The 26,500-nt window shown below is 44.4% G+C and overlaps 48 non-coding genes across 48 annotated transcripts; 40 read left to right on the top strand and 8 right to left on the bottom strand.

Moving 5' to 3' along the window:
- The first annotated feature begins 77 nt into the window (after positions 1-77).
- TRNAA-CGC (transfer RNA alanine (anticodon CGC)) lies at positions 78-149 on the top strand. Its single transcript has one exon. It is a non-coding gene; the product is annotated as a tRNA-Ala (tRNA).
- A 199-nt stretch (positions 150-348) lies between these two features.
- Positions 349-421, bottom strand: TRNAM-CAU (transfer RNA methionine (anticodon CAU)). The gene has a single exon. It is a non-coding gene; the product is annotated as a tRNA-Met (tRNA).
- A 157-nt stretch (positions 422-578) lies between these two features.
- Positions 579-650, top strand: TRNAA-UGC (transfer RNA alanine (anticodon UGC)). The gene has a single exon. It is a non-coding gene; the product is annotated as a tRNA-Ala (tRNA).
- Positions 651-1,418: 768 nt separating this feature from the next.
- On the top strand, positions 1,419-1,504 carry TRNAY-GUA (transfer RNA tyrosine (anticodon GUA)). Its single transcript is given in 2 exon segments — positions 1,419-1,455; positions 1,469-1,504. It is a non-coding gene; the product is annotated as a tRNA-Tyr (tRNA).
- Positions 1,505-1,633: 129 nt separating this feature from the next.
- On the top strand, positions 1,634-1,705 carry TRNAA-CGC (transfer RNA alanine (anticodon CGC)). The gene has a single exon. It is a non-coding gene; the product is annotated as a tRNA-Ala (tRNA).
- Positions 1,706-2,974: 1,269 nt separating this feature from the next.
- On the top strand, positions 2,975-3,060 carry TRNAY-GUA (transfer RNA tyrosine (anticodon GUA)). Its single transcript is given in 2 exon segments — positions 2,975-3,011; positions 3,025-3,060. It is a non-coding gene; the product is annotated as a tRNA-Tyr (tRNA).
- Positions 3,061-3,189: 129 nt separating this feature from the next.
- On the top strand, positions 3,190-3,261 carry TRNAA-CGC (transfer RNA alanine (anticodon CGC)). Its single transcript has one exon. It is a non-coding gene; the product is annotated as a tRNA-Ala (tRNA).
- Positions 3,262-3,690: 429 nt separating this feature from the next.
- On the top strand, positions 3,691-3,762 carry TRNAA-UGC (transfer RNA alanine (anticodon UGC)). The gene has a single exon. It is a non-coding gene; the product is annotated as a tRNA-Ala (tRNA).
- Positions 3,763-4,530: 768 nt separating this feature from the next.
- Positions 4,531-4,616, top strand: TRNAY-GUA (transfer RNA tyrosine (anticodon GUA)). The gene is given in 2 exon segments: positions 4,531-4,567; positions 4,581-4,616. It is a non-coding gene; the product is annotated as a tRNA-Tyr (tRNA).
- A 129-nt stretch (positions 4,617-4,745) lies between these two features.
- TRNAA-CGC (transfer RNA alanine (anticodon CGC)) lies at positions 4,746-4,817 on the top strand. Its single transcript has one exon. It is a non-coding gene; the product is annotated as a tRNA-Ala (tRNA).
- Positions 4,818-5,016: 199 nt separating this feature from the next.
- Positions 5,017-5,089, bottom strand: TRNAM-CAU (transfer RNA methionine (anticodon CAU)). Its single transcript has one exon. It is a non-coding gene; the product is annotated as a tRNA-Met (tRNA).
- Positions 5,090-5,246: 157 nt separating this feature from the next.
- TRNAA-UGC (transfer RNA alanine (anticodon UGC)) lies at positions 5,247-5,318 on the top strand. The gene has a single exon. It is a non-coding gene; the product is annotated as a tRNA-Ala (tRNA).
- A 768-nt stretch (positions 5,319-6,086) lies between these two features.
- Positions 6,087-6,172, top strand: TRNAY-GUA (transfer RNA tyrosine (anticodon GUA)). Its single transcript is given in 2 exon segments — positions 6,087-6,123; positions 6,137-6,172. It is a non-coding gene; the product is annotated as a tRNA-Tyr (tRNA).
- A 129-nt stretch (positions 6,173-6,301) lies between these two features.
- Positions 6,302-6,373, top strand: TRNAA-CGC (transfer RNA alanine (anticodon CGC)). The gene has a single exon. It is a non-coding gene; the product is annotated as a tRNA-Ala (tRNA).
- A 1,269-nt stretch (positions 6,374-7,642) lies between these two features.
- Positions 7,643-7,728, top strand: TRNAY-GUA (transfer RNA tyrosine (anticodon GUA)). The gene is given in 2 exon segments: positions 7,643-7,679; positions 7,693-7,728. It is a non-coding gene; the product is annotated as a tRNA-Tyr (tRNA).
- A 129-nt stretch (positions 7,729-7,857) lies between these two features.
- Positions 7,858-7,929, top strand: TRNAA-CGC (transfer RNA alanine (anticodon CGC)). Its single transcript has one exon. It is a non-coding gene; the product is annotated as a tRNA-Ala (tRNA).
- Positions 7,930-8,128: 199 nt separating this feature from the next.
- On the bottom strand, positions 8,129-8,201 carry TRNAM-CAU (transfer RNA methionine (anticodon CAU)). Its single transcript has one exon. It is a non-coding gene; the product is annotated as a tRNA-Met (tRNA).
- A 1,212-nt stretch (positions 8,202-9,413) lies between these two features.
- Positions 9,414-9,485, top strand: TRNAA-CGC (transfer RNA alanine (anticodon CGC)). Its single transcript has one exon. It is a non-coding gene; the product is annotated as a tRNA-Ala (tRNA).
- A 429-nt stretch (positions 9,486-9,914) lies between these two features.
- On the top strand, positions 9,915-9,986 carry TRNAA-UGC (transfer RNA alanine (anticodon UGC)). The gene has a single exon. It is a non-coding gene; the product is annotated as a tRNA-Ala (tRNA).
- Positions 9,987-10,754: 768 nt separating this feature from the next.
- TRNAY-GUA (transfer RNA tyrosine (anticodon GUA)) lies at positions 10,755-10,840 on the top strand. Its single transcript is given in 2 exon segments — positions 10,755-10,791; positions 10,805-10,840. It is a non-coding gene; the product is annotated as a tRNA-Tyr (tRNA).
- A 129-nt stretch (positions 10,841-10,969) lies between these two features.
- On the top strand, positions 10,970-11,041 carry TRNAA-CGC (transfer RNA alanine (anticodon CGC)). The gene has a single exon. It is a non-coding gene; the product is annotated as a tRNA-Ala (tRNA).
- A 199-nt stretch (positions 11,042-11,240) lies between these two features.
- TRNAM-CAU (transfer RNA methionine (anticodon CAU)) lies at positions 11,241-11,313 on the bottom strand. Its single transcript has one exon. It is a non-coding gene; the product is annotated as a tRNA-Met (tRNA).
- A 157-nt stretch (positions 11,314-11,470) lies between these two features.
- On the top strand, positions 11,471-11,542 carry TRNAA-UGC (transfer RNA alanine (anticodon UGC)). Its single transcript has one exon. It is a non-coding gene; the product is annotated as a tRNA-Ala (tRNA).
- Positions 11,543-12,310: 768 nt separating this feature from the next.
- On the top strand, positions 12,311-12,396 carry TRNAY-GUA (transfer RNA tyrosine (anticodon GUA)). The gene is given in 2 exon segments: positions 12,311-12,347; positions 12,361-12,396. It is a non-coding gene; the product is annotated as a tRNA-Tyr (tRNA).
- Positions 12,397-12,525: 129 nt separating this feature from the next.
- Positions 12,526-12,597, top strand: TRNAA-CGC (transfer RNA alanine (anticodon CGC)). Its single transcript has one exon. It is a non-coding gene; the product is annotated as a tRNA-Ala (tRNA).
- Positions 12,598-13,866: 1,269 nt separating this feature from the next.
- On the top strand, positions 13,867-13,952 carry TRNAY-GUA (transfer RNA tyrosine (anticodon GUA)). Its single transcript is given in 2 exon segments — positions 13,867-13,903; positions 13,917-13,952. It is a non-coding gene; the product is annotated as a tRNA-Tyr (tRNA).
- A 129-nt stretch (positions 13,953-14,081) lies between these two features.
- Positions 14,082-14,153, top strand: TRNAA-CGC (transfer RNA alanine (anticodon CGC)). Its single transcript has one exon. It is a non-coding gene; the product is annotated as a tRNA-Ala (tRNA).
- A 199-nt stretch (positions 14,154-14,352) lies between these two features.
- TRNAM-CAU (transfer RNA methionine (anticodon CAU)) lies at positions 14,353-14,425 on the bottom strand. The gene has a single exon. It is a non-coding gene; the product is annotated as a tRNA-Met (tRNA).
- Positions 14,426-15,637: 1,212 nt separating this feature from the next.
- TRNAA-CGC (transfer RNA alanine (anticodon CGC)) lies at positions 15,638-15,709 on the top strand. The gene has a single exon. It is a non-coding gene; the product is annotated as a tRNA-Ala (tRNA).
- Positions 15,710-16,138: 429 nt separating this feature from the next.
- Positions 16,139-16,210, top strand: TRNAA-UGC (transfer RNA alanine (anticodon UGC)). Its single transcript has one exon. It is a non-coding gene; the product is annotated as a tRNA-Ala (tRNA).
- Positions 16,211-16,978: 768 nt separating this feature from the next.
- Positions 16,979-17,064, top strand: TRNAY-GUA (transfer RNA tyrosine (anticodon GUA)). The gene is given in 2 exon segments: positions 16,979-17,015; positions 17,029-17,064. It is a non-coding gene; the product is annotated as a tRNA-Tyr (tRNA).
- A 129-nt stretch (positions 17,065-17,193) lies between these two features.
- TRNAA-CGC (transfer RNA alanine (anticodon CGC)) lies at positions 17,194-17,265 on the top strand. The gene has a single exon. It is a non-coding gene; the product is annotated as a tRNA-Ala (tRNA).
- A 199-nt stretch (positions 17,266-17,464) lies between these two features.
- TRNAM-CAU (transfer RNA methionine (anticodon CAU)) lies at positions 17,465-17,537 on the bottom strand. Its single transcript has one exon. It is a non-coding gene; the product is annotated as a tRNA-Met (tRNA).
- A 157-nt stretch (positions 17,538-17,694) lies between these two features.
- TRNAA-UGC (transfer RNA alanine (anticodon UGC)) lies at positions 17,695-17,766 on the top strand. Its single transcript has one exon. It is a non-coding gene; the product is annotated as a tRNA-Ala (tRNA).
- A 768-nt stretch (positions 17,767-18,534) lies between these two features.
- On the top strand, positions 18,535-18,620 carry TRNAY-GUA (transfer RNA tyrosine (anticodon GUA)). Its single transcript is given in 2 exon segments — positions 18,535-18,571; positions 18,585-18,620. It is a non-coding gene; the product is annotated as a tRNA-Tyr (tRNA).
- A 129-nt stretch (positions 18,621-18,749) lies between these two features.
- On the top strand, positions 18,750-18,821 carry TRNAA-CGC (transfer RNA alanine (anticodon CGC)). The gene has a single exon. It is a non-coding gene; the product is annotated as a tRNA-Ala (tRNA).
- A 1,269-nt stretch (positions 18,822-20,090) lies between these two features.
- On the top strand, positions 20,091-20,176 carry TRNAY-GUA (transfer RNA tyrosine (anticodon GUA)). Its single transcript is given in 2 exon segments — positions 20,091-20,127; positions 20,141-20,176. It is a non-coding gene; the product is annotated as a tRNA-Tyr (tRNA).
- Positions 20,177-20,305: 129 nt separating this feature from the next.
- On the top strand, positions 20,306-20,377 carry TRNAA-CGC (transfer RNA alanine (anticodon CGC)). Its single transcript has one exon. It is a non-coding gene; the product is annotated as a tRNA-Ala (tRNA).
- Positions 20,378-20,576: 199 nt separating this feature from the next.
- TRNAM-CAU (transfer RNA methionine (anticodon CAU)) lies at positions 20,577-20,649 on the bottom strand. The gene has a single exon. It is a non-coding gene; the product is annotated as a tRNA-Met (tRNA).
- A 1,212-nt stretch (positions 20,650-21,861) lies between these two features.
- Positions 21,862-21,933, top strand: TRNAA-CGC (transfer RNA alanine (anticodon CGC)). Its single transcript has one exon. It is a non-coding gene; the product is annotated as a tRNA-Ala (tRNA).
- Positions 21,934-22,362: 429 nt separating this feature from the next.
- On the top strand, positions 22,363-22,434 carry TRNAA-UGC (transfer RNA alanine (anticodon UGC)). The gene has a single exon. It is a non-coding gene; the product is annotated as a tRNA-Ala (tRNA).
- Positions 22,435-23,202: 768 nt separating this feature from the next.
- Positions 23,203-23,288, top strand: TRNAY-GUA (transfer RNA tyrosine (anticodon GUA)). The gene is given in 2 exon segments: positions 23,203-23,239; positions 23,253-23,288. It is a non-coding gene; the product is annotated as a tRNA-Tyr (tRNA).
- A 129-nt stretch (positions 23,289-23,417) lies between these two features.
- Positions 23,418-23,489, top strand: TRNAA-CGC (transfer RNA alanine (anticodon CGC)). The gene has a single exon. It is a non-coding gene; the product is annotated as a tRNA-Ala (tRNA).
- Positions 23,490-23,688: 199 nt separating this feature from the next.
- Positions 23,689-23,761, bottom strand: TRNAM-CAU (transfer RNA methionine (anticodon CAU)). The gene has a single exon. It is a non-coding gene; the product is annotated as a tRNA-Met (tRNA).
- Positions 23,762-23,918: 157 nt separating this feature from the next.
- TRNAA-UGC (transfer RNA alanine (anticodon UGC)) lies at positions 23,919-23,990 on the top strand. The gene has a single exon. It is a non-coding gene; the product is annotated as a tRNA-Ala (tRNA).
- A 768-nt stretch (positions 23,991-24,758) lies between these two features.
- On the top strand, positions 24,759-24,844 carry TRNAY-GUA (transfer RNA tyrosine (anticodon GUA)). The gene is given in 2 exon segments: positions 24,759-24,795; positions 24,809-24,844. It is a non-coding gene; the product is annotated as a tRNA-Tyr (tRNA).
- Positions 24,845-24,973: 129 nt separating this feature from the next.
- On the top strand, positions 24,974-25,045 carry TRNAA-CGC (transfer RNA alanine (anticodon CGC)). The gene has a single exon. It is a non-coding gene; the product is annotated as a tRNA-Ala (tRNA).
- Positions 25,046-26,314: 1,269 nt separating this feature from the next.
- TRNAY-GUA (transfer RNA tyrosine (anticodon GUA)) lies at positions 26,315-26,400 on the top strand. Its single transcript is given in 2 exon segments — positions 26,315-26,351; positions 26,365-26,400. It is a non-coding gene; the product is annotated as a tRNA-Tyr (tRNA).
- Positions 26,401-26,500: the final 100 nt, after the last annotated feature.

Genomic DNA, 26,500 nt, shown 5'->3' with positions numbered 1-26,500 from the left:
TTGATTATGATCGAGACTTTGCAGTCCCTGGGTTTCAGGGATTCCTTGCATCCATCAAACAGCTCGAGGGCAAAAGTGGGGATGTAGCTCAGTGGTAGAGCGCATGCTTCGCATGTATGAGGTCCCGGGTTCAATCCCCGGCATCTCCAGGAGCCTCTGTTCCTTATCTTGGCTTTTTTCCAGAAGGCTAGCCTGCCATCATGCAGAAAGAAGAAGTTTGTCATGCAGTTGGGGTGAGAGCCCCACTTAAATAGTCAGACATTTGCTTTGGAAAAATCTTTGAACTAGGCATAGTTTGCGCATTTCAAGAAAATCGGAGAATTTTGCATTCCAAAAGAAGGAAATAAATGCCCTCTCTGAGGATCGAACTCAGGACCTTCAGATTATGAGACTGACGCGCTGCCTACTGCGCTAAGAAGGCTGTATATAGGCATCTGTACATAAGACCATGAAGATCATCCAGGTACAAGGCTGAAGGATTTTCCTGACTGACATTGTATACTGCAGAGTCGAATGGGGTGATGTGGCCGTCGGTTCAATGCAGGGTTTCCAATCATACAGTCAAACCTTGCAGAAGTGGGGATGTAGCTCAGTGGTAGAGCGCATGCTTTGCATGTATGAGGCCCCGGGTTCAATCCCCGGCATCTCCAGACTTTTGCCATGCTTACCTTGGATTTTGGGCCGAAAGCTAGGCTGGCATCATGATGAAGGAAGAGATATGTCCTCCAACCGGGATGAGGACCCCGCTTAATCTGTCAGACGTTTGCCTTGAAAAATCCCATGAAATGGGGCTATCTCATTTTTGATGATTATAGATCAAAAGAATCCTACTTGTTGAAGACATCAAAGTGATGATTCATCTTGACAACCATAATGCTTTGATGATAGAAATCTGTCGCATCTCTCTTGATCATTGGTAAGGGTTCTTCTTCTAAACCAGAGACTCTTTACAGTAGCTTTTAGAAAAACGGAATATTTTGTTTATCTCAATCACCTTCAATCTACAGATTTTTCCGTTCTCTTTCCTTTTGAAAATGCATCCAAAATGCACGTTCTTGATGCTGGGTGCGTAGTAATGACTCCCATAACTTTCTGTCATTTCTTTCATGGTTCCGCGCAGCCATCCATTTGCCACCAATGCTGCCCAAGGTCTTTGTATCAAAGTTCCTTTCCTTTCTGTAAAATTGAAATTTGGAGCACCCCTGCTTATCCCCAAGCCAAGACAGAACATGAACTTTGGTCTGAAATCCTCCTCCGGGGTAATAAGACGTACCTTACAGTGTGCTCTAAGAACTGGTGACTTTGAGAGGGAGCTGCAGGTAATGTTCATGATTTTCATCGATCTGCTCCTGATCCCCACCCCCACAACCTTTCTTGAGCGAGAGATAATTACAGCGCTGAAAGATACTTCAGCCACTCCTTCGATAGCTCAGTTGGTAGAGCGGAGGACTGTAGCATAAAGTCAGACATCCTTAGGTCGCTGGTTCAAATCCGGCTCGAAGGATTTTGTGCTTCGATTTCCATATATTTCACTTTTATTCAAACAATACCTTCCATTGATTATGATCGAGACTTTGCAGTCCCTGGGTTTCAGGGATTCCTTGCATCCATCAAACAGCTCGAGTGCAAAAGTGGGGATGTAGCTCAGTGGTAGAGCGCATGCTTCGCATGTATGAGGTCCCGGGTTCAATCCCCGGCATCTCCAGGAGCCTCTGTTCCTTATCTTGGCTTTTTTCCAGAAGGCTAGCCTGCCATCATGCAGAAAGAAGAAGTTTGTCATGCAGTTGGGGTGAGAGCCCCACTTAAATAGTCAGACATTTGCTTTGGAAAAATCTTTGAACTAGGCATAGTTTGCGCATTTCAAGAAAATCGGAGAATTTTGCATTCCAAAAGAAGGAAATAAATGCCCTCTCTGAGGATCGAACTCAGGATCTTCAGATTATGAGACTGACGCGCTGCCTACTGCGCTAAGAAGGCTGTATATAGGCATCTGTACATAAGACCATGAAGATCATCCAGGTACAAGGCTGAAGGATTTTCCTGACTGACATTGTATACTGCAGAGTCAAATGGGGTGATGTGGCCGTCGGTTCAATGCAGGGTTTCCAATCATACAGTCAAACCTTGCAGAAGTGGGGATGTAGCTCAGTGGTAGAGCGCATGCTTTGCATGTATGAGGCCCCGGGTTCAATCCCTGGCATCTCCAGACTTTTGCCATGCTTACCTTGGATTTTGGGCCGAAAGCTAGGCTGGCATCATGATGAAGGAAGAGATATGTCCTCCAACCGGGATGAGGACCCCGCTTAATCTGTCAGACGTTTGCCTTGAAAAATCCCATGAAATGGGGCTATCTCATTTTTGATGATTATAGATCAAAAGAATCCTACTTGTTGAAGACATCAAAGTGATGATTCATCTTGACAACCATAATGCTTTGATGATAGAAATCTGTCGCATCTCTCTTGATCATTGGTAAGGGTTCTTCTTCTAAACCAGAGACTCTTTACAGTAGCTTTTAGAAAAACGGAATATTTTGTTTATCTCAATCACCTTCAATCTACAGATTTTTCCGTTCTCTTTCCTTTTGAAAATGCATCCAAAATGCACTTTCTTGATGCTGGGTGCGTAGTAATGACTCCCATAACTTTCTGTCATTTCTTTCATGGTTCCGCGCAGCCATCCATTTGCCACCAATGCTGCCCAAGGTCTTTGTATCAAAGTTCCTTTCCTTTCTGTAAAATTGAAATTTGGAGCACCCCTGCTTATCCCCAAGCCAAGACAGAACATGAACTTTGGTCTGAAATCCTCCTTTGGGGTGATAAGACGTACCTTACAGTGTGCTCTAAGAACTGGTGACTTTGAGAGGGAGCTGCAGGTAATGTTCATGATTTTCATCGATCTGCTCCTGATCCCCACCCCCACAACCTTTCTTGAGCGAGAGATAATTACAGCGCTGAAAGATACTTCAGCCACTCCTTCGATAGCTCAGTTGGTAGAGCGGAGGACTGTAGCATAAAGTCAGACATCCTTAGGTCGCTGGTTCAAATCCGGCTCGAAGGATTTTTTGCTTCGATTTCCATATATTTCACTTTTATTCAAACAATACCTTCCATTGATTATGATCGAGACTTTGCAGTCCCTGGGTTTCAGGGATTCCTTGCATCCATCAAACAGCTCGAGGGCAAAAGTGGGGATGTAGCTCAGTGGTAGAGCGCATGCTTCGCATGTATGAGGTCCCGGGTTCAATCCCCGGCATCTCCAGGAGCCTCTGTTCCTTATCTTGGCTTTTTTCCAGAAGGCTAGCCTGCCATCATGCAGAAAGAAGAAGTTTGTCATGCAGTTGGGGTGAGAGCCCCACTTAAATAGTCAGACATTTGCTTTGGAAAAATCTTTGAACTAGGCATAGTTTGCGCATTTCAAGAAAATCGGAGAATTTTGCATTCCAAAAGAAGGAAATAAATGCCCTCTCTGAGGATCGAACTCAGGACCTTCAGATTATGAGACTGACGCGCTGCCTACTGCGCTAAGAAGACTGTATATAGGCATCTGTACATAAGACCATGAAGATCATCCAGGTACAAGGCTGAAGGATTTTCCTGACTGACATTGTATACTGCAGAGTCGAATGGGGTGATGTGGCCGTCGGTTCAATGCAGGGTTTCCAATCATACAGTCAAACCTTGCAGAAGTGGGGATGTAGCTCAGTGGTAGAGCGCATGCTTTGCATGTATGAGGCCCCGGGTTCAATCCCCGGCATCTCCAGACTTTTGCCATGCTTACCTTGGATTTTGGGCCGAAAGCTAGGCTGGCATCATGATGAAGGAAGAGATATGTCCTCCAACCGGGATGAGGACCCCGCTTAATCTGTCAGACGTTTGCCTTGAAAAATCCCATGAAATGGGGCTATCTCATTTTTGATGATTATAGATCAAAAGAATCCTACTTGTTGAAGACATCAAAGTGATGATTCATCTTGACAACCATAATGCTTTGATGATAGAAATCTGTCGCATCTCTCTTGATCATTGGTAAGGGTTCTTCTTCTAAACCAGAGACTCTTTACAGTAGCTTTTAGAAAAACGGAATATTTTGTTTATCTCAATCACCTTCAATCTACAGATTTTTCCGTTCTCTTTCCTTTTGAAAATGCATCCAAAATGCACGTTCTTGATGCTGGGTGCGTAGTAATGACTCCCATAACTTTCTGTCATTTCTTTCATGGTTCCGCGCAGCCATCCATTTGCCACCAATGCTGCCCAAGGTCTTTGTATCAAAGTTCCTTTCCTTTCTGTAAAATTGAAATTTGGAGCACCCCTGCTTATCCCCAAGCCAAGACAGAACATGAACTTTGGTCTGAAATCCTCCTTTGGGGTGATAAGATGTACCTTACAGTGTGCTCTAAGAACTGGTGACTTTGAGAGGGAGCTGCAGGTAATGTTCATGATTTTCATCGATCTGCTCCTGATCCCCACCCCCACAACCTTTCTTGAGCGAGAGATAATTACAGCGCTGAAAGATACTTCAGCCACTCCTTCGATAGCTCAGTTGGTAGAGCGGAGGACTGTAGCATAAAGTCAGACATCCTTAGGTCGCTGGTTCAAATCCGGCTCGAAGGATTTTTTGCTTCGATTTCCATATATTTCACTTTTATTCAAACAATACCTTCCATTGATTATGATCGAGACTTTGCAGTCCCTGGGTTTCAGGGATTCCTTGCATCCATCAAACAGCTCGAGGGCAAAAGTGGGGATGTAGCTCAGTGGTAGAGCGCATGCTTCGCATGTATGAGGTCCCGGGTTCAATCCCCGGCATCTCCAGGAGCCTCTGTTCCTTATCTTGGCTTTTTTCCAGAAGGCTAGCCTGCCATCATGCAGAAAGAAGAAGTTTGTCATGCAGTTGGGGTGAGAGCCCCACTTAAATAGTCAGACATTTGCTTTGGAAAAATCTTTGAACTAGGCATAGTTTGCGCATTTCAAGAAAATCGGAGAATTTTGCATTCCAAAAGAAGGAAATAAATGCCCTCTCTGAGGATCGAACTCAGGACCTTCAGATTATGAGACTGACGCGCTGCCTACTGCGCTAAGAAGGCTGTATATAGGCATCTGTACATAAGACCATGAAGATCATCCAGGTACAAGGCTGAAGGATTTTCCTGACTGACATTGTATACTGCAGAGTCGAATGGGGTGATGTGGCCGTCGGTTCAATGCAGGGTTTCCAATCATACAGTCAAACCTTGCAGAAGTGGGGATGTAGCTCAGTGGTAGAGCGCATGCTTTGCATGTATGAGGCCCCGGGTTCAATCCCCGGCATCTCCAGACTTTTGCCATGCTTACCTTGGATTTTGGGCCGAAAGCTAGGCTGGCATCATGATGAAGGAAGAGATATGTCCTCCAACCGGGATGAGGACCCCGCTTAATCTGTCAGACGTTTGCCTTGAAAAATCCCATGAAATGGGGCTATCTCATTTTTGATGATTATAGATCAAAAGAATCCTACTTGTTGAAGACATCAAAGTGATGATTCATCTTGACAACCATAATGCTTTGATGATAGAAATCTGTCGCATCTCTCTTGATCATTGGTAAGGGTTCTTCTTCTAAACCAGAGACTCTTTACAGTAGCTTTTAGAAAAACGGAATATTTTGTTTATCTCAATCACCTTCAATCTACAGATTTTTCCGTTCTCTTTCCTTTTGAAAATGCATCCAAAATGCACGTTCTTGATGCTGGGTGCGTAGTAATGACTCCCATAACTTTCTGTCATTTCTTTCATGGTTCCGCGCAGCCATCCATTTGCCACCAATGCTGCCCAAGGTCTTTGTATCAAAGTTCCTTTCCTTTCTGTAAAATTGAAATTTGGAGCACCCCTGCTTATCCCCAAGCCAAGACAGAACATGAACTTTGGTCTGAAATCCTCCTCCGGGGTAATAAGACGTACCTTACAGTGTGCTCTAAGAACTGGTGACTTTGAGAGGGAGCTGCAGGTAATGTTCATGATTTTCATCGATCTGCTCCTGATCCCCACCCCCACAACCTTTCTTGAGCGAGAGATAATTACAGCGCTGAAAGATACTTCAGCCACTCCTTCGATAGCTCAGTTGGTAGAGCGGAGGACTGTAGCATAAAGTCAGACATCCTTAGGTCGCTGGTTCAAATCCGGCTCGAAGGATTTTGTGCTTCGATTTCCATATATTTCACTTTTATTCAAACAATACCTTCCATTGATTATGATCGAGACTTTGCAGTCCCTGGGTTTCAGGGATTCCTTGCATCCATCAAACAGCTCGAGTGCAAAAGTGGGGATGTAGCTCAGTGGTAGAGCGCATGCTTCGCATGTATGAGGTCCCGGGTTCAATCCCCGGCATCTCCAGGAGCCTCTGTTCCTTATCTTGGCTTTTTTCCAGAAGGCTAGCCTGCCATCATGCAGAAAGAAGAAGTTTGTCATGCAGTTGGGGTGAGAGCCCCACTTAAATAGTCAGACATTTGCTTTGGAAAAATCTTTGAACTAGGCATAGTTTGCGCATTTCAAGAAAATCGGAGAATTTTGCATTCCAAAAGAAGGAAATAAATGCCCTCTCTGAGGATCGAACTCAGGATCTTCAGATTATGAGACTGACGCGCTGCCTACTGCGCTAAGAAGGCTGTATATAGGCATCTGTACATAAGACCATGAAGATCATCCAGGTACAAGGCTGAAGGATTTTCCTGACTGACATTGTATACTGCAGAGTCAAATGGGGTGATGTGGCCGTCGGTTCAATGCAGGGTTTCCAATCATACAGTCAAACCTTGCAGAAGTGGGGATGTAGCTCAGTGGTAGAGCGCATGCTTTGCATGTATGAGGCCCCGGGTTCAATCCCTGGCATCTCCAGACTTTTGCCATGCTTACCTTGGATTTTGGGCCGAAAGCTAGGCTGGCATCATGATGAAGGAAGAGATATGTCCTCCAACCGGGATGAGGACCCCGCTTAATCTGTCAGACGTTTGCCTTGAAAAATCCCATGAAATGGGGCTATCTCATTTTTGATGATTATAGATCAAAAGAATCCTACTTGTTGAAGACATCAAAGTGATGATTCATCTTGACAACCATAATGCTTTGATGATAGAAATCTGTCGCATCTCTCTTGATCATTGGTAAGGGTTCTTCTTCTAAACCAGAGACTCTTTACAGTAGCTTTTAGAAAAACGGAATATTTTGTTTATCTCAATCACCTTCAATCTACAGATTTTTCCGTTCTCTTTCCTTTTGAAAATGCATCCAAAATGCACTTTCTTGATGCTGGGTGCGTAGTAATGACTCCCATAACTTTCTGTCATTTCTTTCATGGTTCCGCGCAGCCATCCATTTGCCACCAATGCTGCCCAAGGTCTTTGTATCAAAGTTCCTTTCCTTTCTGTAAAATTGAAATTTGGAGCACCCCTGCTTATCCCCAAGCCAAGACAGAACATGAACTTTGGTCTGAAATCCTCCTTTGGGGTGATAAGACGTACCTTACAGTGTGCTCTAAGAACTGGTGACTTTGAGAGGGAGCTGCAGGTAATGTTCATGATTTTCATCGATCTGCTCCTGATCCCCACCCCCACAACCTTTCTTGAGCGAGAGATAATTACAGCGCTGAAAGATACTTCAGCCACTCCTTCGATAGCTCAGTTGGTAGAGCGGAGGACTGTAGCATAAAGTCAGACATCCTTAGGTCGCTGGTTCAAATCCGGCTCGAAGGATTTTTTGCTTCGATTTCCATATATTTCACTTTTATTCAAACAATACCTTCCATTGATTATGATCGAGACTTTGCAGTCCCTGGGTTTCAGGGATTCCTTGCATCCATCAAACAGCTCGAGGGCAAAAGTGGGGATGTAGCTCAGTGGTAGAGCGCATGCTTCGCATGTATGAGGTCCCGGGTTCAATCCCCGGCATCTCCAGGAGCCTCTGTTCCTTATCTTGGCTTTTTTCCAGAAGGCTAGCCTGCCATCATGCAGAAAGAAGAAGTTTGTCATGCAGTTGGGGTGAGAGCCCCACTTAAATAGTCAGACATTTGCTTTGGAAAAATCTTTGAACTAGGCATAGTTTGCGCATTTCAAGAAAATCGGAGAATTTTGCATTCCAAAAGAAGGAAATAAATGCCCTCTCTGAGGATCGAACTCAGGACCTTCAGATTATGAGACTGACGCGCTGCCTACTGCGCTAAGAAGGCTGTATATAGGCATCTGTACATAAGACCATGAAGATCATCCAGGTACAAGGCTGAAGGATTTTCCTGACTGACATTGTATACTGCAGAGTCAAATGGGGTGATGTGGCCGTCGGTTCAATGCAGGGTTTCCAATCATACAGTCAAACCTTGCAGAAGTGGGGATGTAGCTCAGTGGTAGAGCGCATGCTTTGCATGTATGAGGCCCCGGGTTCAATCCCCGGCAACTCCAGACTTTTGCCATGCTTACCTTGGATTTTGGGCCGAAAGCTAGGCTGGCATCATGATGAAGGAAGAGATATGTCCTCCAACCGGGATGAGGACCCCGCTTAATCTGTCAGACGTTTGCCTTGAAAAATCCCATGAAATGGGGCTATCTCATTTTTGATGATTATAGATCAAAAGAATCCTACTTGTTGAAGACATCAAAGTGATGATTCATCTTGACAACCATAATGCTTTGATGATAGAAATCTGTCGCATCTCTCTTGATCATTGGTAAGGGTTCTTCTTCTAAACCAGAGACTCTTTACAGTAGCTTTTAGAAAAACGGAATATTTTGTTTATCTCAATCACCTTCAATCTACAGATTTTTCCGTTCTCTTTCCTTTTGAAAATGCATCCAAAATGCACTTTCTTGATGCTGGGTGCGTAGTAATGACTCCCATAACTTTCTGTCATTTCTTTCATGGTTCCGCGCAGCCATCCATTTGCCACCAATGCTGCCCAAGGTCTTTGTATCAAAGTTCCTTTCCTTTCTGTAAAATTGAAATTTGGAGCACCCCTGCTTATCCCCAAGCCAAGACAGAACATGAACTTTGGTCTGAAATCCTCCTTTGGGGTGATAAGATGTACCTTACAGTGTGCTCTAAGAACTGGTGACTTTGAGAGGGAGCTGCAGGTAATGTTCATGATTTTCATCGATCTGCTCCTGATCCCCACCCCCACAACCTTTCTTGAGCGAGAGATAATTACAGCGCTGAAAGATACTTCAGCCACTCCTTCGATAGCTCAGTTGGTAGAGCGGAGGACTGTAGCATAAAGTCAGACATCCTTAGGTCGCTGGTTCAAATCCGGCTCGAATGATTTTTTGCTTCGATTTCCATATATTTCACTTTTATTCAAACAATACCTTCCATTGATTATGATCGAGACTTTGCAGTCCCTGGGTTTCAGGGATTCCTTGCATCCATCAAACAGCTCGAGGGCAAAAGTGGGGATGTAGCTCAGTGGTAGAGCGCATGCTTCGCATGTATGAGGTCCCGGGTTCAATCCCCGGCATCTCCAGGAGCCTCTGTTCCTTATCTTGGCTTTTTTCCAGAAGGCTAGCCTGCCATCATGCAGAAAGAAGAAGTTTGTCATGCAGTTGGGGTGAGAGCCCCACTTAAATAGTCAGACATTTGCTTTGGAAAAATCTTTGAACTAGGCATAGTTTGCGCATTTCAAGAAAATCGGAGAATTTTGCATTCCAAAAGAAGGAAATAAATGCCCTCTCTGAGGATCGAACTCAGGACCTTCAGATTATGAGACTGACGCGCTGCCTACTGCGCTAAGAAGACTGTATATAGGCATCTGTACATAAGACCATGAAGATCATCCAGGTACAAGGCTGAAGGATTTTCCTGACTGACATTGTATACTGCAGAGTCGAATGGGGTGATGTGGCCGTCGGTTCAATGCAGGGTTTCCAATCATACAGTCAAACCTTGCAGAAGTGGGGATGTAGCTCAGTGGTAGAGCGCATGCTTTGCATGTATGAGGCCCCGGGTTCAATCCCCGGCATCTCCAGACTTTTGCCATGCTTACCTTGGATTTTGGGCCGAAAGCTAGGCTGGCATCATGATGAAGGAAGAGATATGTCCTCCAACCGGGATGAGGACCCCGCTTAATCTGTCAGACGTTTGCCTTGAAAAATCCCATGAAATGGGGCTATCTCATTTTTGATGATTATAGATCAAAAGAATCCTACTTGTTGAAGACATCAAAGTGATGATTCATCTTGACAACCATAATGCTTTGATGATAGAAATCTGTCGCATCTCTCTTGATCATTGGTAAGGGTTCTTCTTCTAAACCAGAGACTCTTTACAGTAGCTTTTAGAAAAACGGAATATTTTGTTTATCTCAATCACCTTCAATCTACAGATTTTTCCGTTCTCTTTCCTTTTGAAAATGCATCCAAAATGCACGTTCTTGATGCTGGGTGCGTAGTAATGACTCCCATAACTTTCTGTCATTTCTTTCATGGTTCCGCGCAGCCATCCATTTGCCACCAATGCTGCCCAAGGTCTTTGTATCAAAGTTCCTTTCCTTTCTGTAAAATTGAAATTTGGAGCACCCCTGCTTATCCCCAAGCCAAGACAGAACATGAACTTTGGTCTGAAATCCTCCTTTGGGGTGATAAGATGTACCTTACAGTGTGCTCTAAGAACTGGTGACTTTGAGAGGGAGCTGCAGGTAATGTTCATGATTTTCATCGATCTGCTCCTGATCCCCACCCCCACAACCTTTCTTGAGCGAGAGATAATTACAGCGCTGAAAGATACTTCAGCCACTCCTTCGATAGCTCAGTTGGTAGAGCGGAGGACTGTAGCATAAAGTCAGACATCCTTAGGTCGCTGGTTCAAATCCGGCTCGAAGGATTTTTTGCTTCGATTTCCATATATTTCACTTTTATTCAAACAATACCTTCCATTGATTATGATCGAGACTTTGCAGTCCCTGGGTTTCAGGGATTCCTTGCATCCATCAAACAGCTCGAGGGCAAAAGTGGGGATGTAGCTCAGTGGTAGAGCGCATGCTTCGCATGTATGAGGTCCCGGGTTCAATCCCCGGCATCTCCAGGAGCCTCTGTTCCTTATCTTGGCTTTTTTCCAGAAGGCTAGCCTGCCATCATGCAGAAAGAAGAAGTTTGTCATGCAGTTGGGGTGAGAGCCCCACTTAAATAGTCAGACATTTGCTTTGGAAAAATCTTTGAACTAGGCATAGTTTGCGCATTTCAAGAAAATCGGAGAATTTTGCATTCCAAAAGAAGGAAATAAATGCCCTCTCTGAGGATCGAACTCAGGACCTTCAGATTATGAGACTGACGCGCTGCCTACTGCGCTAAGAAGGCTGTATATAGGCATCTGTACATAAGACCATGAAGATCATCCAGGTACAAGGCTGAAGGATTTTCCTGACTGACATTGTATACTGCAGAGTCGAATGGGGTGATGTGGCCGTCGGTTCAATGCAGGGTTTCCAATCATACAGTCAAACCTTGCAGAAGTGGGGATGTAGCTCAGTGGTAGAGCGCATGCTTTGCATGTATGAGGCCCCGGGTTCAATCCCCGGCATCTCCAGACTTTTGCCATGCTTACCTTGGATTTTGGGCCGAAAGCTAGGCTGGCATCATGATGAAGGAAGAGATATGTCCTCCAACCGGGATGAGGACCCCGCTTAATCTGTCAGACGTTTGCCTTGAAAAATCCCATGAAATGGGGCTATCTCATTTTTGATGATTATAGATCAAAAGAATCCTACTTGTTGAAGACATCAAAGTGATGATTCATCTTGACAACCATAATGCTTTGATGATAGAAATCTGTCGCATCTCTCTTGATCATTGGTAAGGGTTCTTCTTCTAAACCAGAGACTCTTTACAGTAGCTTTTAGAAAAACGGAATATTTTGTTTATCTCAATCACCTTCAATCTACAGATTTTTCCGTTCTCTTTCCTTTTGAAAATGCATCCAAAATGCACGTTCTTGATGCTGGGTGCGTAGTAATGACTCCCATAACTTTCTGTCATTTCTTTCATGGTTCCGCGCAGCCATCCATTTGCCACCAATGCTGCCCAAGGTCTTTGTATCAAAGTTCCTTTCCTTTCTGTAAAATTGAAATTTGGAGCACCCCTGCTTATCCCCAAGCCAAGACAGAACATGAACTTTGGTCTGAAATCCTCCTCCGGGGTAATAAGACGTACCTTACAGTGTGCTCTAAGAACTGGTGACTTTGAGAGGGAGCTGCAGGTAATGTTCATGATTTTCATCGATCTGCTCCTGATCCCCACCCCCACAACCTTTCTTGAGCGAGAGATAATTACAGCGCTGAAAGATACTTCAGCCACTCCTTCGATAGCTCAGTTGGTAGAGCGGAGGACTGTAGCATAAAGTCAGACATCCTTAGGTCGCTGGTTCAAATCCGGCTCGAAGGATTTTGTGCTTCGATTTCCATATATTTCACTTTTATTCAAACAATACCTTCCATTGATTATGATCGAGACTTTGCAGTCCCTGGGTTTCAGGGATTCCTTGCATCCATCAAACAGCTCGAGTGCAAAAGTGGGGATGTAGCTCAGTGGTAGAGCGCATGCTTCGCATGTATGAGGTCCCGGGTTCAATCCCCGGCATCTCCAGGAGCCTCTGTTCCTTATCTTGGCTTTTTTCCAGAAGGCTAGCCTGCCATCATGCAGAAAGAAGAAGTTTGTCATGCAGTTGGGGTGAGAGCCCCACTTAAATAGTCAGACATTTGCTTTGGAAAAATCTTTGAACTAGGCATAGTTTGCGCATTTCAAGAAAATCGGAGAATTTTGCATTCCAAAAGAAGGAAATAAATGCCCTCTCTGAGGATCGAACTCAGGATCTTCAGATTATGAGACTGACGCGCTGCCTACTGCGCTAAGAAGGCTGTATATAGGCATCTGTACATAAGACCATGAAGATCATCCAGGTACAAGGCTGAAGGATTTTCCTGACTGACATTGTATACTGCAGAGTCAAATGGGGTGATGTGGCCGTCGGTTCAATGCAGGGTTTCCAATCATACAGTCAAACCTTGCAGAAGTGGGGATGTAGCTCAGTGGTAGAGCGCATGCTTTGCATGTATGAGGCCCCGGGTTCAATCCCTGGCATCTCCAGACTTTTGCCATGCTTACCTTGGATTTTGGGCCGAAAGCTAGGCTGGCATCATGATGAAGGAAGAGATATGTCCTCCAACCGGGATGAGGACCCCGCTTAATCTGTCAGACGTTTGCCTTGAAAAATCCCATGAAATGGGGCTATCTCATTTTTGATGATTATAGATCAAAAGAATCCTACTTGTTGAAGACATCAAAGTGATGATTCATCTTGACAACCATAATGCTTTGATGATAGAAATCTGTCGCATCTCTCTTGATCATTGGTAAGGGTTCTTCTTCTAAACCAGAGACTCTTTACAGTAGCTTTTAGAAAAACGGAATATTTTGTTTATCTCAATCACCTTCAATCTACAGATTTTTCCGTTCTCTTTCCTTTTGAAAATGCATCCAAAATGCACTTTCTTGATGCTGGGTGCGTAGTAATGACTCCCATAACTTTCTGTCATTTCTTTCATGGTTCCGCGCAGCCATCCATTTGCCACCAATGCTGCCCAAGGTCTTTGTATCAAAGTTCCTTTCCTTTCTGTAAAATTGAAATTTGGAGCACCCCTGCTTATCCCCAAGCCAAGACAGAACATGAACTTTGGTCTGAAATCCTCCTTTGGGGTGATAAGACGTACCTTACAGTGTGCTCTAAGAACTGGTGACTTTGAGAGGGAGCTGCAGGTAATGTTCATGATTTTCATCGATCTGCTCCTGATCCCCACCCCCACAACCTTTCTTGAGCGAGAGATAATTACAGCGCTGAAAGATACTTCAGCCACTCCTTCGATAGCTCAGTTGGTAGAGCGGAGGACTGTAGCATAAAGTCAGACATCCTTAGGTCGCTGGTTCAAATCCGGCTCGAAGGATTTTTTGCTTCGATTTCCATATATTTCACTTTTATTCAAACAATACCTTCCATTGATTATGATCGAGACTTTGCAGTCCCTGGGTTTCAGGGATTCCTTGCATCCATCAAACAGCTCGAGGGCAAAAGTGGGGATGTAGCTCAGTGGTAGAGCGCATGCTTCGCATGTATGAGGTCCCGGGTTCAATCCCCGGCATCTCCAGGAGCCTCTGTTCCTTATCTTGGCTTTTTTCCAGAAGGCTAGCCTGCCATCATGCAGAAAGAAGAAGTTTGTCATGCAGTTGGGGTGAGAGCCCCACTTAAATAGTCAGACATTTGCTTTGGAAAAATCTTTGAACTAGGCATAGTTTGCGCATTTCAAGAAAATCGGAGAATTTTGCATTCCAAAAGAAGGAAATAAATGCCCTCTCTGAGGATCGAACTCAGGACCTTCAGATTATGAGACTGACGCGCTGCCTACTGCGCTAAGAAGGCTGTATATAGGCATCTGTACATAAGACCATGAAGATCATCCAGGTACAAGGCTGAAGGATTTTCCTGACTGACATTGTATACTGCAGAGTCAAATGGGGTGATGTGGCCGTCGGTTCAATGCAGGGTTTCCAATCATACAGTCAAACCTTGCAGAAGTGGGGATGTAGCTCAGTGGTAGAGCGCATGCTTTGCATGTATGAGGCCCCGGGTTCAATCCCCGGCAACTCCAGACTTTTGCCATGCTTACCTTGGATTTTGGGCCGAAAGCTAGGCTGGCATCATGATGAAGGAAGAGATATGTCCTCCAACCGGGATGAGGACCCCGCTTAATCTGTCAGACGTTTGCCTTGAAAAATCCCATGAAATGGGGCTATCTCATTTTTGATGATTATAGATCAAAAGAATCCTACTTGTTGAAGACATCAAAGTGATGATTCATCTTGACAACCATAATGCTTTGATGATAGAAATCTGTCGCATCTCTCTTGATCATTGGTAAGGGTTCTTCTTCTAAACCAGAGACTCTTTACAGTAGCTTTTAGAAAAACGGAATATTTTGTTTATCTCAATCACCTTCAATCTACAGATTTTTCCGTTCTCTTTCCTTTTGAAAATGCATCCAAAATGCACTTTCTTGATGCTGGGTGCGTAGTAATGACTCCCATAACTTTCTGTCATTTCTTTCATGGTTCCGCGCAGCCATCCATTTGCCACCAATGCTGCCCAAGGTCTTTGTATCAAAGTTCCTTTCCTTTCTGTAAAATTGAAATTTGGAGCACCCCTGCTTATCCCCAAGCCAAGACAGAACATGAACTTTGGTCTGAAATCCTCCTTTGGGGTGATAAGATGTACCTTACAGTGTGCTCTAAGAACTGGTGACTTTGAGAGGGAGCTGCAGGTAATGTTCATGATTTTCATCGATCTGCTCCTGATCCCCACCCCCACAACCTTTCTTGAGCGAGAGATAATTACAGCGCTGAAAGATACTTCAGCCACTCCTTCGATAGCTCAGTTGGTAGAGCGGAGGACTGTAGCATAAAGTCAGACATCCTTAGGTCGCTGGTTCAAATCCGGCTCGAATGATTTTTTGCTTCGATTTCCATATATTTCACTTTTATTCAAACAATACCTTCCATTGATTATGATCGAGACTTTGCAGTCCCTGGGTTTCAGGGATTCCTTGCATCCATCAAACAGCTCGAGGGCAAAAGTGGGGATGTAGCTCAGTGGTAGAGCGCATGCTTCGCATGTATGAGGTCCCGGGTTCAATCCCCGGCATCTCCAGGAGCCTCTGTTCCTTATCTTGGCTTTTTTCCAGAAGGCTAGCCTGCCATCATGCAGAAAGAAGAAGTTTGTCATGCAGTTGGGGTGAGAGCCCCACTTAAATAGTCAGACATTTGCTTTGGAAAAATCTTTGAACTAGGCATAGTTTGCGCATTTCAAGAAAATCGGAGAATTTTGCATTCCAAAAGAAGGAAATAAATGCCCTCTCTGAGGATCGAACTCAGGACCTTCAGATTATGAGACTGACGCGCTGCCTACTGCGCTAAGAAGACTGTATATAGGCATCTGTACATAAGACCATGAAGATCATCCAGGTACAAGGCTGAAGGATTTTCCTGACTGACATTGTATACTGCAGAGTCGAATGGGGTGATGTGGCCGTCGGTTCAATGCAGGGTTTCCAATCATACAGTCAAACCTTGCAGAAGTGGGGATGTAGCTCAGTGGTAGAGCGCATGCTTTGCATGTATGAGGCCCCGGGTTCAATCCCCGGCATCTCCAGACTTTTGCCATGCTTACCTTGGATTTTGGGCCGAAAGCTAGGCTGGCATCATGATGAAGGAAGAGATATGTCCTCCAACCGGGATGAGGACCCCGCTTAATCTGTCAGACGTTTGCCTTGAAAAATCCCATGAAATGGGGCTATCTCATTTTTGATGATTATAGATCAAAAGAATCCTACTTGTTGAAGACATCAAAGTGATGATTCATCTTGACAACCATAATGCTTTGATGATAGAAATCTGTCGCATCTCTCTTGATCATTGGTAAGGGTTCTTCTTCTAAACCAGAGACTCTTTACAGTAGCTTTTAGAAAAACGGAATATTTTGTTTATCTCAATCACCTTCAATCTACAGATTTTTCCGTTCTCTTTCCTTTTGAAAATGCATCCAAAATGCACGTTCTTGATGCTGGGTGCGTAGTAATGACTCCCATAACTTTCTGTCATTTCTTTCATGGTTCCGCGCAGCCATCCATTTGCCACCAATGCTGCCCAAGGTCTTTGTATCAAAGTTCCTTTCCTTTCTGTAAAATTGAAATTTGGAGCACCCCTGCTTATCCCCAAGCCAAGACAGAACATGAACTTTGGTCTGAAATCCTCCTTTGGGGTGATAAGATGTACCTTACAGTGTGCTCTAAGAACTGGTGACTTTGAGAGGGAGCTGCAGGTAATGTTCATGATTTTCATCGATCTGCTCCTGATCCCCACCCCCACAACCTTTCTTGAGCGAGAGATAATTACAGCGCTGAAAGATACTTCAGCCACTCCTTCGATAGCTCAGTTGGTAGAGCGGAGGACTGTAGCATAAAGTCAGACATCCTTAGGTCGCTGGTTCAAATCCGGCTCGAAGGATTTTTTGCTTCGATTTCCATATATTTCACTTTTATTCAAACAATACCTTCCATTGATTATGATCGAGACTTTGCAGTCCCTGGGTTTCAGGGATTCCTTGCATCCATCAAACAGCTCGAGGGCAAAAGTGGGGATGTAGCTCAGTGGTAGAGCGCATGCTTCGCATGTATGAGGTCCCGGGTTCAATCCCCGGCATCTCCAGGAGCCTCTGTTCCTTATCTTGGCTTTTTTCCAGAAGGCTAGCCTGCCATCATGCAGAAAGAAGAAGTTTGTCATGCAGTTGGGGTGAGAGCCCCACTTAAATAGTCAGACATTTGCTTTGGAAAAATCTTTGAACTAGGCATAGTTTGCGCATTTCAAGAAAATCGGAGAATTTTGCATTCCAAAAGAAGGAAATAAATGCCCTCTCTGAGGATCGAACTCAGGACCTTCAGATTATGAGACTGACGCGCTGCCTACTGCGCTAAGAAGGCTGTATATAGGCATCTGTACATAAGACCATGAAGATCATCCAGGTACAAGGCTGAAGGATTTTCCTGACTGACATTGTATACTGCAGAGTCGAATGGGGTGATGTGGCCGTCGGTTCAATGCAGGGTTTCCAATCATACAGTCAAACCTTGCAGAAGTGGGGATGTAGCTCAGTGGTAGAGCGCATGCTTTGCATGTATGAGGCCCCGGGTTCAATCCCCGGCATCTCCAGACTTTTGCCATGCTTACCTTGGATTTTGGGCCGAAAGCTAGGCTGGCATCATGATGAAGGAAGAGATATGTCCTCCAACCGGGATGAGGACCCCGCTTAATCTGTCAGACGTTTGCCTTGAAAAATCCCATGAAATGGGGCTATCTCATTTTTGATGATTATAGATCAAAAGAATCCTACTTGTTGAAGACATCAAAGTGATGATTCATCTTGACAACCATAATGCTTTGATGATAGAAATCTGTCGCATCTCTCTTGATCATTGGTAAGGGTTCTTCTTCTAAACCAGAGACTCTTTACAGTAGCTTTTAGAAAAACGGAATATTTTGTTTATCTCAATCACCTTCAATCTACAGATTTTTCCGTTCTCTTTCCTTTTGAAAATGCATCCAAAATGCACGTTCTTGATGCTGGGTGCGTAGTAATGACTCCCATAACTTTCTGTCATTTCTTTCATGGTTCCGCGCAGCCATCCATTTGCCACCAATGCTGCCCAAGGTCTTTGTATCAAAGTTCCTTTCCTTTCTGTAAAATTGAAATTTGGAGCACCCCTGCTTATCCCCAAGCCAAGACAGAACATGAACTTTGGTCTGAAATCCTCCTCCGGGGTAATAAGACGTACCTTACAGTGTGCTCTAAGAACTGGTGACTTTGAGAGGGAGCTGCAGGTAATGTTCATGATTTTCATCGATCTGCTCCTGATCCCCACCCCCACAACCTTTCTTGAGCGAGAGATAATTACAGCGCTGAAAGATACTTCAGCCACTCCTTCGATAGCTCAGTTGGTAGAGCGGAGGACTGTAGCATAAAGTCAGACATCCTTAGGTCGCTGGTTCAAATCCGGCTCGAAGGATTTTGTGCTTCGATTTCCATATATTTCACTTTTATTCAAACAATACCTTCCATTGATTATGATCGAGACTTTGCAGTCCCTGGGTTTCAGGGATTCCTTGCATCCATCAAACAGCTCGAGTGCAAAAGTGGGGATGTAGCTCAGTGGTAGAGCGCATGCTTCGCATGTATGAGGTCCCGGGTTCAATCCCCGGCATCTCCAGGAGCCTCTGTTCCTTATCTTGGCTTTTTTCCAGAAGGCTAGCCTGCCATCATGCAGAAAGAAGAAGTTTGTCATGCAGTTGGGGTGAGAGCCCCACTTAAATAGTCAGACATTTGCTTTGGAAAAATCTTTGAACTAGGCATAGTTTGCGCATTTCAAGAAAATCGGAGAATTTTGCATTCCAAAAGAAGGAAATAAATGCCCTCTCTGAGGATCGAACTCAGGATCTTCAGATTATGAGACTGACGCGCTGCCTACTGCGCTAAGAAGGCTGTATATAGGCATCTGTACATAAGACCATGAAGATCATCCAGGTACAAGGCTGAAGGATTTTCCTGACTGACATTGTATACTGCAGAGTCAAATGGGGTGATGTGGCCGTCGGTTCAATGCAGGGTTTCCAATCATACAGTCAAACCTTGCAGAAGTGGGGATGTAGCTCAGTGGTAGAGCGCATGCTTTGCATGTATGAGGCCCCGGGTTCAATCCCTGGCATCTCCAGACTTTTGCCATGCTTACCTTGGATTTTGGGCCGAAAGCTAGGCTGGCATCATGATGAAGGAAGAGATATGTCCTCCAACCGGGATGAGGACCCCGCTTAATCTGTCAGACGTTTGCCTTGAAAAATCCCATGAAATGGGGCTATCTCATTTTTGATGATTATAGATCAAAAGAATCCTACTTGTTGAAGACATCAAAGTGATGATTCATCTTGACAACCATAATGCTTTGATGATAGAAATCTGTCGCATCTCTCTTGATCATTGGTAAGGGTTCTTCTTCTAAACCAGAGACTCTTTACAGTAGCTTTTAGAAAAACGGAATATTTTGTTTATCTCAATCACCTTCAATCTACAGATTTTTCCGTTCTCTTTCCTTTTGAAAATGCATCCAAAATGCACTTTCTTGATGCTGGGTGCGTAGTAATGACTCCCATAACTTTCTGTCATTTCTTTCATGGTTCCGCGCAGCCATCCATTTGCCACCAATGCTGCCCAAGGTCTTTGTATCAAAGTTCCTTTCCTTTCTGTAAAATTGAAATTTGGAGCACCCCTGCTTATCCCCAAGCCAAGACAGAACATGAACTTTGGTCTGAAATCCTCCTTTGGGGTGATAAGACGTACCTTACAGTGTGCTCTAAGAACTGGTGACTTTGAGAGGGAGCTGCAGGTAATGTTCATGATTTTCATCGATCTGCTCCTGATCCCCACCCCCACAACCTTTCTTGAGCGAGAGATAATTACAGCGCTGAAAGATACTTCAGCCACTCCTTCGATAGCTCAGTTGGTAGAGCGGAGGACTGTAGCATAAAGTCAGACATCCTTAGGTCGCTGGTTCAAATCCGGCTCGAAGGATTTTTTGCTTCGATTTCCATATATTTCACTTTTATTCAAACAATACCTTCCATTGATTATGATCGAGACTTTGCAGTCCCTGGGTTTCAGGGATTCCTTGCATCCATCAAACAGCTCGAGGGCAAAAGTGGGGATGTAGCTCAGTGGTAGAGCGCATGCTTCGCATGTATGAGGTCCCGGGTTCAATCCCCGGCATCTCCAGGAGCCTCTGTTCCTTATCTTGGCTTTTTTCCAGAAGGCTAGCCTGCCATCATGCAGAAAGAAGAAGTTTGTCATGCAGTTGGGGTGAGAGCCCCACTTAAATAGTCAGACATTTGCTTTGGAAAAATCTTTGAACTAGGCATAGTTTGCGCATTTCAAGAAAATCGGAGAATTTTGCATTCCAAAAGAAGGAAATAAATGCCCTCTCTGAGGATCGAACTCAGGACCTTCAGATTATGAGACTGACGCGCTGCCTACTGCGCTAAGAAGGCTGTATATAGGCATCTGTACATAAGACCATGAAGATCATCCAGGTACAAGGCTGAAGGATTTTCCTGACTGACATTGTATACTGCAGAGTCAAATGGGGTGATGTGGCCGTCGGTTCAATGCAGGGTTTCCAATCATACAGTCAAACCTTGCAGAAGTGGGGATGTAGCTCAGTGGTAGAGCGCATGCTTTGCATGTATGAGGCCCCGGGTTCAATCCCCGGCAACTCCAGACTTTTGCCATGCTTACCTTGGATTTTGGGCCGAAAGCTAGGCTGGCATCATGATGAAGGAAGAGATATGTCCTCCAACCGGGATGAGGACCCCGCTTAATCTGTCAGACGTTTGCCTTGAAAAATCCCATGAAATGGGGCTATCTCATTTTTGATGATTATAGATCAAAAGAATCCTACTTGTTGAAGACATCAAAGTGATGATTCATCTTGACAACCATAATGCTTTGATGATAGAAATCTGTCGCATCTCTCTTGATCATTGGTAAGGGTTCTTCTTCTAAACCAGAGACTCTTTACAGTAGCTTTTAGAAAAACGGAATATTTTGTTTATCTCAATCACCTTCAATCTACAGATTTTTCCGTTCTCTTTCCTTTTGAAAATGCATCCAAAATGCACTTTCTTGATGCTGGGTGCGTAGTAATGACTCCCATAACTTTCTGTCATTTCTTTCATGGTTCCGCGCAGCCATCCATTTGCCACCAATGCTGCCCAAGGTCTTTGTATCAAAGTTCCTTTCCTTTCTGTAAAATTGAAATTTGGAGCACCCCTGCTTATCCCCAAGCCAAGACAGAACATGAACTTTGGTCTGAAATCCTCCTTTGGGGTGATAAGATGTACCTTACAGTGTGCTCTAAGAACTGGTGACTTTGAGAGGGAGCTGCAGGTAATGTTCATGATTTTCATCGATCTGCTCCTGATCCCCACCCCCACAACCTTTCTTGAGCGAGAGATAATTACAGCGCTGAAAGATACTTCAGCCACTCCTTCGATAGCTCAGTTGGTAGAGCGGAGGACTGTAGCATAAAGTCAGACATCCTTAGGTCGCTGGTTCAAATCCGGCTCGAATGATTTTTTGCTTCGATTTCCATATATTTCACTTTTATTCAAACAATACCTTCCATTGATTATGATCGAGACTTTGCAGTCCCTGGGTTTCAGGGATTCCTTGCATCCATCAAACAGCTCGAGGGCAAAAGTGGGGATGTAGCTCAGTGGTAGAGCGCATGCTTCGCATGTATGAGGTCCCGGGTTCAATCCCCGGCATCTCCAGGAGCCTCTGTTCCTTATCTTGGCTTTTTTCCAGAAGGCTAGCCTGCCATCATGCAGAAAGAAGAAGTTTGTCATGCAGTTGGGGTGAGAGCCCCACTTAAATAGTCAGACATTTGCTTTGGAAAAATCTTTGAACTAGGCATAGTTTGCGCATTTCAAGAAAATCGGAGAATTTTGCATTCCAAAAGAAGGAAATAAATGCCCTCTCTGAGGATCGAACTCAGGACCTTCAGATTATGAGACTGACGCGCTGCCTACTGCGCTAAGAAGACTGTATATAGGCATCTGTACATAAGACCATGAAGATCATCCAGGTACAAGGCTGAAGGATTTTCCTGACTGACATTGTATACTGCAGAGTCGAATGGGGTGATGTGGCCGTCGGTTCAATGCAGGGTTTCCAATCATACAGTCAAACCTTGCAGAAGTGGGGATGTAGCTCAGTGGTAGAGCGCATGCTTTGCATGTATGAGGCCCCGGGTTCAATCCCCGGCATCTCCAGACTTTTGCCATGCTTACCTTGGATTTTGGGCCGAAAGCTAGGCTGGCATCATGATGAAGGAAGAGATGTGTCCTCCAACCGGGATGAGGACCCCGCTTAATCTGTCAGACGTTTGCCTTGAAAAATCCCATGAAATGGGGCTATCTCATTTTTGATGATTATAGATCAAAAGAATCCTACTTGTTGAAGACATCAAAGTGATGATTCATCTTGACAACCATAATGCTTTGATGATAGAAATCTGTCGCATCTCTCTTGATCATTGGTAAGGGTTCTTCTTCTAAACCAGAGACTCTTTACAGTAGCTTTTAGAAAAACGGAATATTTTGTTTATCTCAATCACCTTCAATCTACAGATTTTTCCGTTCTCTTTCCTTTTGAAAATGCATCCAAAATGCACGTTCTTGATGCTGGGTGCGTAGTAATGACTCCCATAACTTTCTGTCATTTCTTTCATGGTTCCGCGCAGCCATCCATTTGCCACCAATGCTGCCCAAGGTCTTTGTATCAAAGTTCCTTTCCTTTCTGTAAAATTGAAATTTGGAGCACCCCTGCTTATCCCCAAGCCAAGACAGAACATGAACTTTGGTCTGAAATCCTCCTTTGGGGTGATAAGATGTACCTTACAGTGTGCTCTAAGAACTGGTGACTTTGAGAGGGAGCTGCAGGTAATGTTCATGATTTTCATCGATCTGCTCCTGATCCCCACCCCCACAACCTTTCTTGAGCGAGAGATAATTACAGCGCTGAAAGATACTTCAGCCACTCCTTCGATAGCTCAGTTGGTAGAGCGGAGGACTGTAGCATAAAGTCAGACATCCTTAGGTCGCTGGTTCAAATCCGGCTCGAAGGATTTTTTGCTTCGATTTCCATATATTTCACTTTTATTCAAACAATACCTTCCATTGATTATGATCGAGACTTTGCAGTCCCTGGGTTTCAGGGATTCCTTGCATCCATCAAACAGCTCGAGGGCAAAAGTGGGGATGTAGCTCAGTGGTAGAGCGCATGCTTCGCATGTATGAGGTCCCGGGTTCAATCCCCGGCATCTCCAGGAGCCTCTGTTCCTTATCTTGGCTTTTTTCCAGAAGGCTAGCCTGCCATCATGCAGAAAGAAGAAGTTTGTCATGCAGTTGGGGTGAGAGCCCCACTTAAATAGTCAGACATTTGCTTTGGAAAAATCTTTGAACTAGGCATAGTTTGCGCATTTCAAGAAAATCGGAGAATTTTGCATTCCAAAAGAAGGAAATAAATGCCCTCTCTGAGGATCGAACTCAGGACCTTCAGATTATGAGACTGACGCGCTGCCTACTGCGCTAAGAAGGCTGTATATAGGCATCTGTACATAAGACCATGAAGATCATCCAGGTACAAGGCTGAAGGATTTTCCTGACTGACATTGTATACTGCAGAGTCGAATGGGGTGATGTGGCCGTCGGTTCAATGCAGGGTTTCCAATCATACAGTCAAACCTTGCAGAAGTGGGGATGTAGCTCAGTGGTAGAGCGCATGCTTTGCATGTATGAGGCCCCGGGTTCAATCCCCGGCATCTCCAGACTTTTGCCATGCTTACCTTGGATTTTGGGCCGAAAGCTAGGCTGGCATCATGATGAAGGAAGAGATATGTCCTCCAACCGGGATGAGGACCCCGCTTAATCTGTCAGACGTTTGCCTTGAAAAATCCCATGAAATGGGGCTATCTCATTTTTGATGATTATAGATCAAAAGAATCCTACTTGTTGAAGACATCAAAGTGATGATTCATCTTGACAACCATAATGCTTTGATGATAGAAATCTGTCGCATCTCTCTTGATCATTGGTAAGGGTTCTTCTTCTAAACCAGAGACTCTTTACAGTAGCTTTTAGAAAAACGGAATATTTTGTTTATCTCAATCACCTTCAATCTACAGATTTTTCCGTTCTCTTTCCTTTTGAAAATGCATCCAAAATGCACGTTCTTGATGCTGGGTGCGTAGTAATGACTCCCATAACTTTCTGTCATTTCTTTCATGGTTCCGCGCAGCCATCCATTTGCCACCAATGCTGCCCAAGGTCTTTGTATCAAAGTTCCTTTCCTTTCTGTAAAATTGAAATTTGGAGCACCCCTGCTTATCCCCAAGCCAAGACAGAACATGAACTTTGGTCTGAAATCCTCCTCCGGGGTAATAAGACGTACCTTACAGTGTGCTCTAAGAACTGGTGACTTTGAGAGGGAGCTGCAGGTAATGTTCATGATTTTCATCGATCTGCTCCTGATCCCCACCCCCACAACCTTTCTTGAGCGAGAGATAATTACAGCGCTGAAAGATACTTCAGCCACTCCTTCGATAGCTCAGTTGGTAGAGCGGAGGACTGTAGCATAAAGTCAGACATCCTTAGGTCGCTGGTTCAAATCCGGCTCGAAGGATTTTGTGCTTCGATTTCCATATATTTCACTTTTATTCAAACAATACCTTCCATTGATTATGATCGAGACTTTGCAGTCCCTGGGTTTCAGGGATTCCTTGCATCCATCAAACAGCTCGAGTGCAAAAGTGGGGATGTAGCTCAGTGGTAGAGCGCATGCTTCGCATGTATGAGGTCCCGGGTTCAATCCCCGGCATCTCCAGGAGCCTCTGTTCCTTATCTTGGCTTTTTTCCAGAAGGCTAGCCTGCCATCATGCAGAAAGAAGAAGTTTGTCATGCAGTTGGGGTGAGAGCCCCACTTAAATAGTCAGACATTTGCTTTGGAAAAATCTTTGAACTAGGCATAGTTTGCGCATTTCAAGAAAATCGGAGAATTTTGCATTCCAAAAGAAGGAAATAAATGCCCTCTCTGAGGATCGAACTCAGGATCTTCAGATTATGAGACTGACGCGCTGCCTACTGCGCTAAGAAGGCTGTATATAGGCATCTGTACATAAGACCATGAAGATCATCCAGGTACAAGGCTGAAGGATTTTCCTGACTGACATTGTATACTGCAGAGTCAAATGGGGTGATGTGGCCGTCGGTTCAATGCAGGGTTTCCAATCATACAGTCAAACCTTGCAGAAGTGGGGATGTAGCTCAGTGGTAGAGCGCATGCTTTGCATGTATGAGGCCCCGGGTTCAATCCCTGGCATCTCCAGACTTTTGCCATGCTTACCTTGGATTTTGGGCCGAAAGCTAGGCTGGCATCATGATGAAGGAAGAGATATGTCCTCCAACCGGGATGAGGACCCCGCTTAATCTGTCAGACGTTTGCCTTGAAAAATCCCATGAAATGGGGCTATCTCATTTTTGATGATTATAGATCAAAAGAATCCTACTTGTTGAAGACATCAAAGTGATGATTCATCTTGACAACCATAATGCTTTGATGATAGAAATCTGTCGCATCTCTCTTGATCATTGGTAAGGGTTCTTCTTCTAAACCAGAGACTCTTTACAGTAGCTTTTAGAAAAACGGAATATTTTGTTTATCTCAATCACCTTCAATCTACAGATTTTTCCGTTCTCTTTCCTTTTGAAAATGCATCCAAAATGCACTTTCTTGATGCTGGGTGCGTAGTAATGACTCCCATAACTTTCTGTCATTTCTTTCATGGTTCCGCGCAGCCATCCATTTGCCACCAATGCTGCCCAAGGTCTTTGTATCAAAGTTCCTTTCCTTTCTGTAAAATTGAAATTTGGAGCACCCCTGCTTATCCCCAAGCCAAGACAGAACATGAACTTTGGTCTGAAATCCTCCTTTGGGGTGATAAGACGTACCTTACAGTGTGCTCTAAGAACTGGTGACTTTGAGAGGGAGCTGCAGGTAATGTTCATGATTTTCATCGATCTGCTCCTGATCCCCACCCCCACAACCTTTCTTGAGCGAGAGATAATTACAGCGCTGAAAGATACTTCAGCCACTCCTTCGATAGCTCAGTTGGTAGAGCGGAGGACTGTAGCATAAAGTCAGACATCCTTAGGTCGCTGGTTCAAATCCGGCTCGAAGGATTTTTTGCTTCGATTTCCATATATTTCACTTTTATTCAAACAATACCTTCCATTGATTATGATCGAGACTTTGCAGTCCCTGGGTTTCAGGGATTCCTTG

This window comes from Triturus cristatus, chromosome 4_1 (assembly GCF_964204655.1).
Source record: "Triturus cristatus chromosome 4_1, aTriCri1.1, whole genome shotgun sequence".
NCBI lineage: Eukaryota > Metazoa > Chordata > Amphibia > Caudata > Salamandridae > Triturus > Triturus cristatus.
The sequence above is the reverse complement of the archived record's forward strand: the minus strand, read 5'-3'. Positions and strand labels throughout refer to the sequence as shown.